The following is a 16,197-nucleotide window of genomic DNA, read 5'->3' as shown; positions in this document are numbered from 1 at the left end:
CTTTCTCCTTGCTGTTCCCGCTGCCCCAGTTCAGTGAATTTTCCCCAAGCCAGCATGCTTCATTCTCATTCCTATTCCCAGAGCAGTTTACCCCATCTCCATCACAGGGCTGTTCTCTCCAGACACCATCTATGCACATATCCACTAGCCTCTCAAATGATGAAATCTTCGAAAGCTAAAGTTACATTGTGTTCCTATCACCAAAGCCTGTCATGCTTCTTGACACATATGAGGTACTTAATAAAGACTTGTTGTTGAATATATTGCAAATGAAAATGAAAGAACTTAGAGAAACTTCACTCATCCTCTCCTATTAGCTCAGGAATCTGAATCAGCATTCCAATTCAGTTAATTGCTACCTTGAACATCCAGAGATCCCGGCGTTTAGGACTAAGATAAAGAAGCAAAAATATTTTAATGGGGTGCAGGATGCATGCAGTCACTTCATGGTTTCCAAAAGTCACTTATTCTTTGAGATGGACCAGAATTTATAGTTTTTCTTATCAGGAGAGCTTCCCACAGTTCTTACAGAGATGTGACTTTCGCCACTCCCTAAGCCACAGAATCCCCCATAAGAAAACTTATCAAGGGAGGAAATCCAAGCCAAATAAAAAGTTCAGCCTGGTGCAGGACAGGCCTGAAGGTGTGACAGCTGCCCCACATTACCATCACCACCGCGAGCCAACAATGAGCTCTTGTGTCCCTCTTCTAGTTGGTGAGGAAGGCCCTTCAAGAGGCAGACACTAGTGACACAAAGCCCTAGACTCTGCAGGGACACTGATTGCTGGAACCATTTTCAGCAGCAATCAACATCCTAGCCAGGTAAGCATGAGAAACCTGGTCTGCTGAGGAGCCGACCTGCTTGGCTGACGAGTGGCAGCCATTTCACTGATTTATTTATGAAGGGCCCATATGAATGAACCTCCCAGAGCAGTGATTTACTAACTGCTCGCTACTCCAAGGTTGCAGTTTGAATGTTATCACTGCTCGCTCAGCCAGAGAGACAGGAAGACTTCCCCATAACTCACAAAGCCCTGGGTCCCCAGAGAACCGCCACCCTGTGATTTACGGCACCCTTACCCAGGAGGAAACCAAGGTGCGAGTCCAGTGGGTTCATTGACCATTCATTCATCCCCACCTTCGTTTGCACAGCAAACCTCTATTGAATGTTCACCACTGCCAAGCACTGTGCCAGCATTATGAGACCAACAAAAACTTAAGAGACGCAACTGCTGCCTTCGAGAAGCTCCTGTTGTCTAGCAGGGAGGCTAAAACATGTATCTGATTAACCCTAATTGATGGCAGTACTGTAGACTCCAAACACTCTGCACAGTTTTAAAAAATGCTAAGGGAGATTGGAGGATGCAGAGTTCTCTCACGACCAGGTCCATCTGTAAAAGTGTCATGAAAGAGATGGCGTTTGGGCAAAGCTGGGAAGCGAATCGGCTTTTCCTGCAGAGCCTCTTAGAAGTTTACAGGATTGAGAATGTAACTCAAGTAAGTCTAATGCCATGATGAAAAGGCTGCCAGGTTGGGATGGAAGTGATCATGTCCCACAGCTGTCACTTGTCAGCCTGTGATCTTGAGGAATGTTCTTTGGGCATCCGTCTCCTCATCTAGAAAATGTTATCAAATCATCTATAGAACCATCCAGTTTGCATCCTGCATGATCCCTGGGTCTCCCAGAGTAAGAGGTGATGGCTTAGGAAGAAAGGAAGATGAAGAGTCAGCTAACTCTTCACTGCATGCTTTCACCATTTATGAGCCACCTCTCAGCAGTTCCCTGTGTTGACACTCACACACAGAGGTGTGCCAGTCATATATGAGAGGGGTGTATGGGTGGAACTGGCAGCAAGAAGACTGGCTTTTTTAAGCAGGATTTTAAATAACTCAGGCTTCCCTGGTGGCTCAGAGGGTAAAGCATCTGCCTGCAATGGGGGAGACCTGGGTTCAATCCCTGGGTTGGGAAGATCCCCTGGAGAAGGAAATGGCAACCCACTCCAGTATCCTTGCCTGGAGAATCCCATGGACAGAAGAGCCTGGTAGGCTACAGTCCATGGGGTTGCAAAGAGTCGGACTTGACTGAGCGACTTCACTTTCACTTTCTTTCTTTAAATAACTTCTCAGGCTGGACATCTTGGAAAGGGTGAGATCTCAATTCCACGGTGCAGAGCAGGAGCAAAAGAGGGTTGAGAGGGGGTTGCTTAGGTCTTCTCCTGCTCATCCTGACCTTACATGGCTGCCTGTATACAGTACAGGAGGGGGACAGACAAGCAGTAGCTGCTATAGTTTCCCCCCGAGGGCTCCAGGAGAGAGGCACCTCTGAGAGAGCACAGTCCATAAATATCATCACAGGAAAGTGCTGGAGGGTAATCAGGGGGAAGAAAATCAGAACTGAGCATCAGAGAAGAGGACACTGAAATAGTTACCTTCCTTCACAGAAATAGAAATATGCAGTAACTCCCCTCACGCAGGGTGCTCAGAACACCCGGTGACCACTTCTTTCTCTTTTTTAACAGCAGGGTCTTATTTCTGGGTCTTCAAATAATGTGCTAGTGACTTTATGACTATATGGTAGGGGTCCGCTACCATAAACCCCCCCGCTCATCTACCTAAGTTAACTTCCAGACTCTGTGCATCTGTGAAAGGCAGGGGGTCACTCGTTAGTGCCAATTCTGTCCCCAGACACTTGGGGAAGGAGGCAGCCGTAAATCTTAATGTGGGCGAGTTCATCTATTAACCACAAAGACAGATACAATTCACGATTCTGTGAACGCTCTAGCCATGGGCAGCAGTGGACGTAACCAGGAGCGTCTGGTTGTAAGAGGTGTGCAAACGACATTCAGTTAAACAGCATTAATTTGTGCACCAATTTTAGAGGAAACATCCCAAATGGAAAGTATTTGGAAAGACGAGAAAATGGAAAAGCAGGGAGTAGCTAGGAAGCAAATTCAGTTTTGTTGATACTTGCTGCTACTGCTGCTGCTAAGTCACTTCAGTAGTGTCCAACTCTGTGCGACCCCATAGACAGCAGCCCACCAGGCTCCCCCGTCCCTGGGATTCTCCAGGCAAGAACACTGGAGTAGGTTGCCGTTTCCTTCTCCAATGCATGAAAGTGAAAAGCGAAAGTAAAGTCACTCAGTTGTGTCTGACTCTTAGCGACCCCATGGACTGCAGCCCACCAGGCTCCTCTGTCCATGGGACTTTCCAGGCAAGAGTACTGGAGTGGGGTGCCATTGTCTTCTCCTCTTGATACTTGGATGCAGGCAAATGACACTCTTTACCTTACATGGGTCTCTTTTGAAAACATATTCATACTCAGGGATGTTTATTGCTCACTTAGCTTCAGACTTAGCCTGCAGTCCTGTATGTGGTCAGCCCCTCCCGGGGACCGCTTTCACTGGGTCCAGCCTTCAGTCTTCAAGAGGCTGTCTGTGCAACAGACACCTCTCACTTTTAAAGTGTTTAAATCCCCGTTGATATGCAATTTTCCATTCTGCCTTTCTCCTCTTAACATTACATTATAGTATTTTATAAGGGTTTTAGTAATCACCTTTTAAGAAATGACATCAGCATTTTCATATGGATGTGCCATATGTACCAAACTGTTCCCTTTGATGGCTTGCTCTTTTTCATCAAAAATAACACACTGCACTGTGGAACTTTGGGTCTAAATGAGGGATCCCGGCATGGGAGGAAAATCTCCTGGTGCCTCCCACATAGACATGAGCTCTTCTAATAGAACTAATAGCTAATGTTTAATTGAGCATCTACTGAGTGCCACAAAAAGAATCCTCCAGAACTTTCATCATTGAGCCTACTGAACAAAATGATAAGGCTCAAGATCTTCCCTTTCATTTTCTTATCTGTCAACTTCTATGTATAGTGATGTCAGAAAGAGAAAGACAAACACTACATTATATCATTTACATGTGGAATCTAAAATATGATACAAATGGACCCATCTATGCAGCAGAAGCAGGATCACAGGCATAGAGAACAGCCTGATAAAGGCTGCCAAGGAGGGGGAAGGGATGGAGCAGGAGGTTGGGGTTGACAGATGTAAGTTTTCATGTATCGGCTAGATAAGCACAAGGATCTGCTGAATAGCACAGACAACAATATTCAGCATCCTACAATAAACCATAATGAAAAGAAATTTAAACAAAGAATGTATATATATATATATATATATATACACACATACATATATACACAGACACATATGTGTATGTATAACTGAATCACTTTGCTGAAGAGCAGTAATTATCACAACACTGTAATTTTTTAAAAAATATATAAAAACATTTTTATTTTTATAAATAAATAAAGTGGTTTCATGGCCAAAAGTCTGAGGGTGTGAGATACTTGCTGTATTTCTTAGTGTTTTTATCTCAGCTATACCATAACAATATTCCGGATGCCACCTATGGTTCATTACACGTATACATGTTTTCTTCCTAATTACATCCTTGAAAACGTGAGAAAACTTCTTAAAACTGAACATTGGCAAAATGTGATTCTGCACTCTCAAAAGGGAAGCACGCGAAACTGCTGTGTGTAGATAGTGCTGACAGGCAGTCAAGATGAGCCAAGAGAAACAGCAGGACCCAGATAAGGAGGGGGGACCCAGATAAGGTGGGATCAGCGGAGAGCAGAGGATTCAAAAATGACCTCAGAGCAGCCCAAGAAGTTTCAGAGTTTCCTTCTTAACAGATGAAACTGGGAAGCACAGATTGAACTGCAAACAGGCAGATAAAAGAGAAAGCTTTGGCAATGATCAGGCAGCCTTCAAAGGCTTTGAACTGCTCTCAGAAAAAGTTCCAAACTCCTAAGCAGAGCACGCAAGTCTAGGGCGCCTCCACCCCTCTTCACACGGCTTTTAGTGCAGCCCATGAGTGTTCCTGGCTTCCTTTCTGCCCTTCCCCACCTCCACCCCCACCCCCACCACCACGCCTCCGCTCATCGCTCACCTGGTTTCCTCCACCAGGAAGACCACCCCCTTCTCCCTAGCATCTGGCCCAAATCTTGCCTCATCGGTTAAACCCTGCAAGCCCGGTTCTAAAGTCACGCCCCACTCATCATTCCCAAGCCCTTCTAACTGGAAGCCATCTCCCAGACCCTGTCCCTCTCTGACCCCACATTTGCCAGGCTCGGCCTCTTTGCCTGCATTGTGTCTTCCTGCTCAGCCCTGTCCACTCACAGCACTAGACCCAGGGCCTGCCCATGGTCGTATCCCCATCAACGTTCACCTAATTTTCTTAGATCAAACCAAGGACCAAACTGCAGAACTATTCTTAATCGAAGTGGATGGGGCATCACAGAGCCTGAATGATTTTGATTAGTTAAGAGAAAAGAGAGATATGATGAAGGGCAATAGAGACAAAATACAGGACCACAGCCTAAAGACATGGTGACTTTGTGAGAATATGACTTCCTAGAAGTCACCGATTCATCAGGAACGTGAACTGGAGTTAGACAAACCACCTCTGCACTCCTCCGATTCCCCTGGCATTCTCTCCCTGCCAAGTCCCAGCCCAGCTTCTAAGCCCGATAACGGAAGACTGCCTAGAGCAGGCATGGCGATAACTCTGAAATTTTCTGATAAGGGTTTTGCGGATGGAGATTACTCTTTCTTTCTTTCTTCTTTGCTTTTCCATTTTTCTTCTACGTTTTGTTTCTGAGATCACAGAGTAGATTCAGATGGGAGAGTATATAAAGCCAAAATCGTGTGAGCTGTGTCTCAAGCACGTGTTTTTCACAGGATAAAGTGGCTCAGGGGGAAAGATGAGAGGCTGAAATAATCTCAGAGCCCAGGGTGCTGACGGCTGCACCCAGTTCAGAAGTGTGACCGTCCCTCCCCCAACCTGTGTGTATGCCCAGAGGTGACAGAGTATGCTGAGTGTGAGGTGTGGGGAGGGCTCCAGACCACCCCCCAACACCTGGTGGGGGTGGTGGTTTCGTCACTCAGTCGTGGTCAGCTCTTTGACATCCCATGGACAGTAGGCCACCAAGCTCCTACATCCATGCGATTTCCCAGGCAAGAATACTGGAGTAGGTTGCCATTTCCTACACCAGGGGATCTTCCCAATCCAGGGTTTGAACCTGCGTCTCCTGCTTGACAGGCAGATACTTTACCACTGATGCTTTACTACATGGGAAGGTGGGAAGCCTTCCACCCATGAGCCCTGCACTTTTTAAAGGCAAAAAAAAAAAAAAAAAGGGCCCAATGCTCAACTGACTTCATGCTCCCCCTTCTTCTGAAACACTTTTCAAGAAATACCTGAAGTGCGTTCACATTGCTGCCATCCCCTGCCCACTGCACTCATACAAACTGTGTTTCCCGGCTCAAACCACCTGTCTAACCCCTTCCCGTGTCTAACCTTGTCCCAAGACAATGGCCTTGCCTCCTCCTACATCCCTAAGATCAAGGGAATCAGACAAAACTCCCTGAATTTCCTCCTCCAGAACTCTCAGGATCTTTCTAGCCATCATTTCTGTAACCTTATGGAACCCTCCCAGAACAGCCCTACTCCCTCCCTGCCATGTCCTCCACCTGACTCTTATCTGTAGATAAACTTGAACCTCCTAGACCTTCCCTGAGTCCCAGAGAAGAAACTAAATCAGCAGAGTGAGAAAATGCAGAAGCAAAGATAAACAATCAAGCCAGACAAAATAATAACAGGGTAGCCATTAAACAAAGCCAAAGACTTCTAGTTCCTTCTCAAGGGCTACAGATAATATTCTGAGCCATGTTCTTTGAGGTCTTTTGCAAATACTGAAACCCCCACTGTATGCTGCCCCAGAGCACACAGACCCCAGACAGGCTGAAACCAGAGGTTGGTGATGTTGACTCCTGATTACCTCATCACCAACCAATTAGGAGAACATCCGTGAGTTAATCACACACCTCACAACCCCTCTCATTCACTCTGTCATTAAAAGTCTTGCCCTGACAGCCTTTGGGAGGTGCAGGCCTTTTAAGCTCTCCAGGACTCCTTACATGGTGCCCGCAATAAGCGCTGCACTTGCCTTCGCTACACCCAGCGTCAATAGACTGGCTTTCCTGCCCATGGCTTAGGGGACCCAAGTTTTGTTCAGCAGCGTCTCTGTCTCTTCATTCTTGGAGGAGGGAGCCTCAGGGTACATTCTCCCCCCACCCCACTTCCTGATCCTTCCCTCCCCTTCTCTTCCCATCACACCTCTGTCCCCAACCCCTCCAGTTCTAACACCCCAAATCAATTTTTTTCCATTTTTCTTTCTGTGCTTGCTTTTTGTTTGTTTAATTGCATGATTCATTTAGACAGAGAATTCATTTGGGTTGATCTATTTAAAGTCTTTTCTATTTTTTATTTCCACTGGCCAAATATATTTCACATGCATGTTCAACGTGTACTTGAATGTATCAGTAATTACAAATCAGCCAGAGAAGAGGGGGGAATTTTGGTCCACACCAGCCCCACTCAAAAGATCTTTTTAAAGACTGTGATCATTGTTATTTTAATAGAAAAAATTAAACTGTAACTCACTCTTTCCACGTATCACCCATATAGTATTTTAAATATTCACCAGCATCGCCTCCATTTTATGAATAAATCCATCAAAACTGACCTAATGCTTTCAAATTTTCAGTACATTTTCATTGTTCTTTTCAAAGTTATTATTTTCAGGGAGATAAATTTCACTTTCTGCAACTTATTGTGCACCCTGAATTTGCTTTATCTTCTTTCATATTGTAGAATAACCAGACTTTTTTTTTTTACTGTAAAACAAAACTGCTCTTTTTCCCTCTTTTGAAACTTTCAGACAATACTAAAACTTTCAGTGAATTTCTTAAGGCAGTTTCTTTCAGTCTAAATCAAGTCAAGTCTCGTGTGTTCATCACCCCAAAATGTTACATTTAAAAATTGCAGTTTTCTTAATTGGCTTAAAACCAGTATGGCTTAGTTTCATTTGGTATAGTTGATGTGATTAAATACACGCTTTTAATCAAGGAAGAAAAATACTTTAAGAACATGCCGGTTTGAAAAGGCACCAAAATTTTTAAAGAAACAAATACTAAAAGCCACTTTACCATAAAAAAAGAACAATTGGCAGGTTAAATGAACAAAGAATAAAAAGTGAGCACTGAAAAACAAACTAAGATATAATATTCCAGTTTACAAAATGGAAAATCTATTAAGTTTTACAGTCCATTTTCCAAAGAAGCTATGTTTTCCAAAGAAGTTGCATGAATTTTGCAATACTATGAACATATATTCCATGTATAATTTAAGTACCTATGTTAAAAATTTTGAATTTTGCATGCTATGTTTCTTAAAGAAGCACTGAGAAAAACCTAGTATTTGCAAAGTTCTATGTTTAAGCATTTCAAATTCTGAGAGATGATGCTGTGAAAGTGCTGCACTCAATATGCCAGCACATTTGGAAAACTCAGCAGCGGCCACAGGACTGGAAAAGGTCAGTTTTCATTCCAGTCCCAAACAAAGGCAATGCCAAAGAATGCTCAAACTACCACACAATTGCACTCATCTCACACACTAGTAAAGTAATGCTCAAAATTCTCCAAGCCAGGCTTCAGCAATACATGAACCGTGAACTTCCTGATGTTCAAACTGGTTTTAGAAAAGGCAGAGGAACCAGAGATCAAATTGCCAACATCCACTGGATCATGGAAAAAGCAAGAGAGTTCAAGAAAAACATCTATTTCTGCTTTCTTGACTATGCCAAAGCCTTTGACTGTGTGGATCACAATAAACTGTGGAAAATTCTGAGAGAGATGGGAATACCAAACCACCTGACCTGCCTCTTGAGAAACCTATATGCAGGTCAGGAAGCAACAGTTAGAACTGGACATGAAACAACAGACTTGTCCCAAACAGGAAAAGGAGTACGTTAAGGCTGTATATTGTCACCCTGCTTATTTATGAGAAACGCTGGGCTGGAAGAAGCACAAGCTGGAATCAAGATTGCCTGGAGAAATATCAATCACCTCAGATATGCAGATAACACCACCCTTATGGCAGAAAGTGAATAGGAACTAAAAAGCCTCTTGATGAGAGTGAAAAAGGAGAGTGAAAAAGTTGGCTTAAAGCTCAACATTCAGAAAACTAAGATCATGGATTTCCATCACTTCATGGGAAATAGATGGGGAAACAGTGTCAGACTTTATTTTGGGGGGCTCCAAAATCACTGCAGATGGTAATTGCAGCCATGAAATTAAAAGATGCTTACTGCTTGGAAGAAAAGTTATGACCAACCTAGATAGCATATTCAAAAGCAGAGACATTACTTTGCCAACAAAGGTCCGTCTAGTCAAAGCTATGGTTTTTCCAGTGGTCATGTATGGATGTGAGAGTTGGACTGTGAAGAAAGCTAAGCACCAAAGAATTGATGCTTTTGAACTATGGTGTTGGAGAAGACTCTTGAGAGTCCCTTGGACTGCAAGGAGATCCAACCAGTCCATTCTGAAGGAGATCAGCCCTGGGATTTCTTTGGAAGGAATGATGCTAAAGCTGAAACTCCAGTACTTTGGCCACATCATGCGAAGAGTTGACTCATTGGAAAAAACTGATGCTGGGAGAGATTGGGGGCAGGAGGAGAAGGGGACGACCGAGGATGAGTGGCTGGATGGCATCACTGACTCGATGGATGTGAGTCTGAGTGAACTCCGGGAGTTGGTGATGGACAGGGAGGCCCGGCGTGCTGCGATTCACGGGGTCGCAAAGAGTCGGACACAACTGAGCTACTGAACTGAACTGAACTGATGTTTAAGCAGATAGGCTTCCCTGGTGGCTCAGTGGTAAGGAATCCAGCTGCAATGGCAGAAGACCCAGGTTCAGTCCCTAGGTCGGCAAGATCCCTTGGAGAAGGGAATGGCAGCCCACTCCAGTATTCTTGCCTGGAGACTTCCATGGACAGAGGAGCCTGGTAGGCTACAGTCCATGAGGTCACAGTCAGGCACGGCTGAGCAACTAAGCACACACACACAAGTTTAGGCAGGTAGTGTAAATATCTTCATTAGTTGGTATTATAAAGTCATGGTGAATCCAAAATTAGAAGAAAGTCCATATCGTAAGTATTTCATTTGCTTAAAAAGACCATACTTGCATGTTCTAAATGAACTGAAAAATTACACCTTAAAAATATTAATTTAACATAGTCTGTACACCTTTAGTTGCCATTAAAAAATAATAATAATTAAAATAACAAAACCATAGACAATGCTAAGTCTCCCACACTGACATTACAGACAACAGGACCTTCAGCTCTAGGGCAGGGCTGCTACCCTTGTTTTCCCATTTTTAGGAAATCCTCCCCCCTCCAGCTCTTCTATTATCCCCCATCCCCCAGCCTTTATTGCTAATCATCTTGAAAGAGGAACCTCCATTCATCATCCTCACATTCTCTGCTCTATTCTCTGATATTTTATTCTGCCTTACCTCCTCCAGTGAATATAAACTATATTCTCAAAGGTTGTGAATTACTTAACATTAATTGCCAAAATCCAAAGCATCCTTCAAACACCTCTTTGTAACTTCAGAACAGAGCTGATCACTTTCTCCTAGAAATTCTCTCCTCGCTGGGCTGTAAAGAGAGCCCTGTCTCTCTCTTGCATTCTGACCCATCTTCCTCCTTTAGAAACATTCCTGAATGATTGGCCTTCATCATCAGCTCTTTCCTTACTCTCTTCTCTATACGTACTCTAGAGCCACACTTTTTCCAACATCATCGTGATAAAGGCATTTTCCAAATCTACACTAGTACCCCTGACTTTTCCCTTGAGTTACAACCTTACATGTTAGTCTCTTCCTAGGAAATAACACAGCAACACTTTAGCCTGCATGTTTTCAACATTTTCATCTTAAACGTGCTTCCTTGTGTGGATTCTATGTTTCTATTAGTAGGATTCCTCCAGCCTCCCAATCCTCAAGGCTCAGAATTTCAGAATCTTCCTTTACCCCTTCCTCCTGAGAGCATTTCAGTTATTGATTGGCTTTTTCTTTAAAGTATCACTCAAAACAACCTCCAAATGTCCTTTTTCTGCTGCTGCTATCTTAGTCCCCACCTTCATTAATAAATATGCACTTTTATTGTTCCAGTGGTCTTACCAGCCATTCCCCTGCTTCTGGGACCTTGTTTCTCTAAACCTAAGCACAATAGAGCACACAGAGGTGTTGTCTTTCCTTGCAACTCTAGGACTTTTAAAAACTTTAAGTCCAGATTGATTACTAAGTGGATTCAAAACTCCTAACCATGACATTCAAGTCTTTCAAAGTAAGGACACGTTCCTTTCTTGCATACCTTAAGATTCGGCCAAAAGAGACACATGCAAAGTTCTCCTTTGTTGAAGGTGCCTTTCTCTCTTCCTCCCAAGCTCCTGCTCATTCTTCCATTCCCATCCTCCTCCATGAATCCCCTCTATCCTGATTCCCCCTTATCTGAGTCTTTCTTATGACTCATTCATTTTAAAATTGTATACTAGGGATTCCCCTGGTGATCCAGTGGTTAACACACTGATGTCAACTCAGGGGTCACAGGTTTCAACCCTGGTCAGAGAACTAAGATTCCACATGCTGCATGACCAAAAATAAATAAAACAAAGTTGTACACTTGACTCTAAGTTTTCTCAGGAAAGAGTCTCTGTTAGTAAGTCTATGAATTTGTTTCAGTTCAGTTCAGTCGCTCAGTTGTGTCCGACTCTTTGCGACCCCATGAATCGCAGCACGCCAGGTCTCCCTGTCCATCACCAACTCCCAGAGTTTACCCAAACTCATGTCCATTGAGTCAGTGATGCCATCCAGCCATCTCATCCTCGGTCGTCCCCTTCTCCTCCTGCCCCCAATCTCTCCCAGCATCAGAGTCTTTTCCAGTGAGTCAACTCTTCGCATGAGGTGGCCAAAGTACTGGAGTTTCAGCTTTAGCATCATTCCTTCCAAAGAAATCCCAGGGCTGATCTCCTTCAGAATGGACTGGTTGGATCTCCTTGCAGTCCAAGGGACTCTCAAGAGTCTTCTCCAACACCACAGTTCAAAAGCATCAATTCTTTGGCACTCAGCCTTCTTCACAGGCCAACTCTCACATCCATACATGAATTTGTTTACTCAGCAACTATTTAAGGAACACCTCTGTGGGGACAGAAGTTTGGGTAGACAGAAAATTGTTTTGCAGGCAGGAGAGTGTTGATTTGTGCAGGGAGAAGGGAGCCAACAAGACAATCTATTACAGGGGCATTTTACAAAGAGCCATGAACAACAGTGGACAAATACAGTGAGAAAGGCAAATGAGGACAAGGAGAGACCCAAGTCTCTGTCAATTCACACGCAATATGATGAGGTATTGACTGTGTGAACCACAATGCAATACCATTTCATACCCATTAAGATGGCAGCAATATTTTAAAAATTGAAAATAATGAATATTGGTGGGGATGCTGAGAATTGCAACCCTAATGTATTGCTGGTGAGAACATAAAATGGTACAACCACTGTGGAAAATAGCTGGGTGGCTCTTCAAAAAGTTAAACACAATTTCCATATGACCTAGGAATTCTTCTCCTAGATATACATGAAAAGAACTGAAAACTAGAACTCAGATACTTGTACACCAATGTTCACAGCAACATTACTCACAATAACCAAATGGTGAAAACAAACTTTCAAACAGTGGTGCTGGAGAAGACTCTTGAGAGTCCCCGGGACTACAAAAAGATCAAACCAGTCCATCCTAAAGGAAATCAACCCTAAATACTCACTGGAAGGACTGATGCAGAAGCTCCAGAGCTTTAGCCACCTGATGAGAAGAGCTGACTCACTGGAAAAGACCCTGATGCTGGGAAAGATTGAGAGCAAGAGGAGAAGGGAGTGACTGGGGATGGGATGGTTGGATGGCATCACTGACTCGATGGACATGAGTTTGAGCAAACTCAGGGAGATAGTAAAGGACAGGGAAGCCTGGCATGCTGAACTTCATGGGGTCTCAAAGAGTTGGACACGACTTTGGGACTGAATAACAACAACAACACACACTGGAATGTAATTAAGCCATAAAGAAATTAAAATTCTGATGCATGTTATACCATAGATGAAGCTTAAAAGCCTTATGCTAAGCCAAACAAACCAGACACAAAAAGACAAATATTTTAATATGATTCCACTTGTATAAGGGACCTAGAATAGGTAAATCCATAGAGACAGAAAATAAAATAGAAGTGACCAGGGCTGAAGGGAAAGGGGAAAGCGGTATTGTGGAATGAATGCAGAGTTTCAGTTTGGGGAGATGAAAAAGTTCTGGAAATGAATAGTGATGAATATTGCACAATATTGTAAGTGAACTTGAAGCCACTGAATTTTACACCTAAAAATGATTAAAATGGTTAATTTTATGTTATGTATATTTTGCCACAATAAAGAATTTTGGCTCTCGTCTGACTCCTGAAGAGTAACACTTTGGGGGCTGGACATTCCAAAATCATAGAGGTAACCAGGAGCCAGAAAAAGGCTAATTTTCTTTGAAATGTGCAAGGTTTGGACAACCTAGGCCTGCTGAGTTAATCCTTTACTGTTGGAAGCACAAGAAAGTTAGATTTTTATCTAGATCTATGGCAAAAATTCAGGTGAGAGATCATAGTGCTTAGGGCCACTATTTGAGTAGTGATGTTGAGAAGTGGACAGATCTTGGGCATAGTGTGCTGGTGTAGAGATAGCAGGGCTTGCTACTGGACTGGTTATGGACTGGGATAACTCCAAGCCTTTGGACCTAGCAGTAGGGGATGTGGGGGAGGCCGAGAAGAAGCAGATTTGGAGCAGCAGCAGGACAAATGCAAGTTTAACTTGGATATGTTCATTTAGCATCATGTCACATGGCTACCCACTCCAGTATTCTTGCCTGGAGAATCCCGTGGACAGAGGAGCCTGGCAGGCTACAGTGTATGGGGTTGCAAAGGATCGGACACAACTGAGCGACTAATGCTTTCAACACTTTCACATCCCAATGGAGAAGGCCAGTCAGCAGTTGGATTTATAAGCAAGAAGAGGTTGGAGCTAGAGATAAATATATTGAGAGTCATCCATCCATGGGTTGAGTAAAGGTAATAACAGAAAATACCCGAGTACTGGGTCCTAGATGACATCAATGTTGAGGAAGAATAAGTAACAGAGACTTGAAAGGAGCCCCCAGTGAGGGAGCAGAAAACCAAGATTGAAGGCTGATCTGGAAGTGAAGGGAAGAGGTTTCCAACAAGCAAACGGTCAACTGGAGCAAATGCCTATTGGTAGGGCAAACAGGAGATCTTTGAGCCTATCATTGAATTTGGCAATAAAATGTCACTGGAGACATTGGGAAGAGCAGTTATAAGGATAGTAGAGATAAAAATCTGTTTGGAGTTGGTTGAAGACAAAAAGAAAAGCAGAAGTGGGGACAGCAGCAATTGATAGCTCTTACCCTTGTCGCCTAGAGAATCTATTAAAAAGCAGAGACATTGCCGACAAAGGTCTGTCTAGTCAAAGCTACGGCTTTTCCAGTAGTCATGTATGGATGTGAGAGTTGCACTATAAAGAAAGCTGAGCACCAAAGAACTGATGCTTTTGTATTGTGACGTTGGAGAAGACTCTTGAGAGTCCCTTGGACTGTAAGGAGATCCAACCAGTCCACCCTAAAGAAAATCAGTCCTGAATATTCACTGGAAGGACTGATGCTGAAGCAGAAACTCTAATACTTCCACCACGTGATACGAAGAACTGACTTATTGGAAAAGACCCTGATGCTGGGAAAGATTAAAGACAGGAGGAGAAGGGGATGACAGAGAATGAAATGGTTGGATGGCATCACCAACTCGATGGACATGAGTTTGAGCAAGCTCTGGGAGTCGGTGATGGACAGGGGGCCTGGTGTACTGCAGTCCATGGGGTCGCAGAGTCGGACACGATTGAGTGACTGAACTGAACTAATCCTTGTCTTGTTCTTCTCCCAGCCATGCGGTGGCATGAGCCGCTGCCCCAGCATGGACTTCTGTAAGCCCCAGCCTACAATGAGTGCTGGCTATACACGCTGGCCTCTGCCATGGGTGAGTCTTAGGAAGCCACACTTCCCTTCGCTGGTCTGCCCCTGATTTCCCCTAAGACACCATGTAAACCACACTGTATGTGTGCAACAGCCTTCACTGAAGCATGTGCGTTAACCAGGGAATAAGTATTCCTGGGCGTCAAACATGACTATTCCCAGAGTCCAAAGGGAAAAGGAAATAAAAATTAAAACCTCAATGAGGGATCCCCTTGTGGGCACAATCTCCAATATTTCTCCTCCATCTCAAGATTTCCCCTCCTTCTGCCAGCAAGCAGTCACAGGTCAATTTACCGTATGATTCATCCCTACCTCTGGTACAGCAATTTTTGAGACACTGTAATTCCCTGCAATACAATTTGTAGAGTCTTTGTCATTTAGTCAAGAACAACACCATGGAGGGCAACAGGGAGTCACATTGCTCCAGATTTATAGCTTCATATCAGAGCCATTCTGGGCTTTAAAGCAATAGTTCTCAAAGGTTAGAATGCCTAAGAGTTATCCTGGGACTTGGCATCAATGTGTGTTCCTGAGCCCCACCCTCAGAAATTTGTGTTCTGTAGATTTTAGATGAAGTCTAGGAGCCTGCTTTATTTTATTTTTTTACACACTCAAGCAACTCTTCTTTATGCAAGTGGTCCTCTGACTTCCCCACTTGGTGGTCTACAGTCTTCAAAAGTTCATTGCGTAATGAGCAGTGCTATTCCTTCATTCTGGGTGACTCCCCATTCAATCTCGTTGGGCCTGCACAACCTCATGCAAGAGATGAAGGGGAATGGGCTGAGGGTGTGATCCACAGAGGCGCCTCTTTCCCTCCCTACCCAGAGACCATGTGTTCATCCACACTGAATGTCTATGTAACTTGAATCAAGCCACTGATGAAGTTTGATCGAGCTACTAGATTTGGTTTTCGGCTGAGGTCAAATTTATTTCCCTGTCTGCAGGGCTGACTCAGTTTTGCAGATCAGTCATTTGGCAAGCCCTGCTGCCCACAAGCTGAAGTAAAATAGTGCCCTCCTGGACCTAACCATCGGTTAGATGATATATAGTACTGGAACTTAGTGTTTTGCTTATGTGACCCTTAGTTCCTAATTGCTATTGGGCCAGTGGTCAAGAGGCATATTTGTAGCCTCTCCT

The 16,197-nt window shown here is 43.9% G+C and overlaps 1 pseudogene; it reads left to right on the top strand.

The window, feature by feature from the left end:
- The first annotated feature begins 1,413 nt into the window (after positions 1-1,413).
- Positions 1,414-16,197, top strand: part of LOC138428347 (AP-3 complex subunit sigma-1-like) — a 166,520-nt pseudogene continuing 151,736 nt past the window's right edge.

This window comes from Ovis canadensis, chromosome 23, assembly GCF_042477335.2.
Source record: "Ovis canadensis isolate MfBH-ARS-UI-01 breed Bighorn chromosome 23, ARS-UI_OviCan_v2, whole genome shotgun sequence".
Classification (NCBI taxonomy): domain Eukaryota; kingdom Metazoa; phylum Chordata; class Mammalia; order Artiodactyla; family Bovidae; genus Ovis; species Ovis canadensis.
Note: the sequence above shows the minus strand (reverse complement) of the source record. Positions and strands in the feature narration are given on the sequence as shown.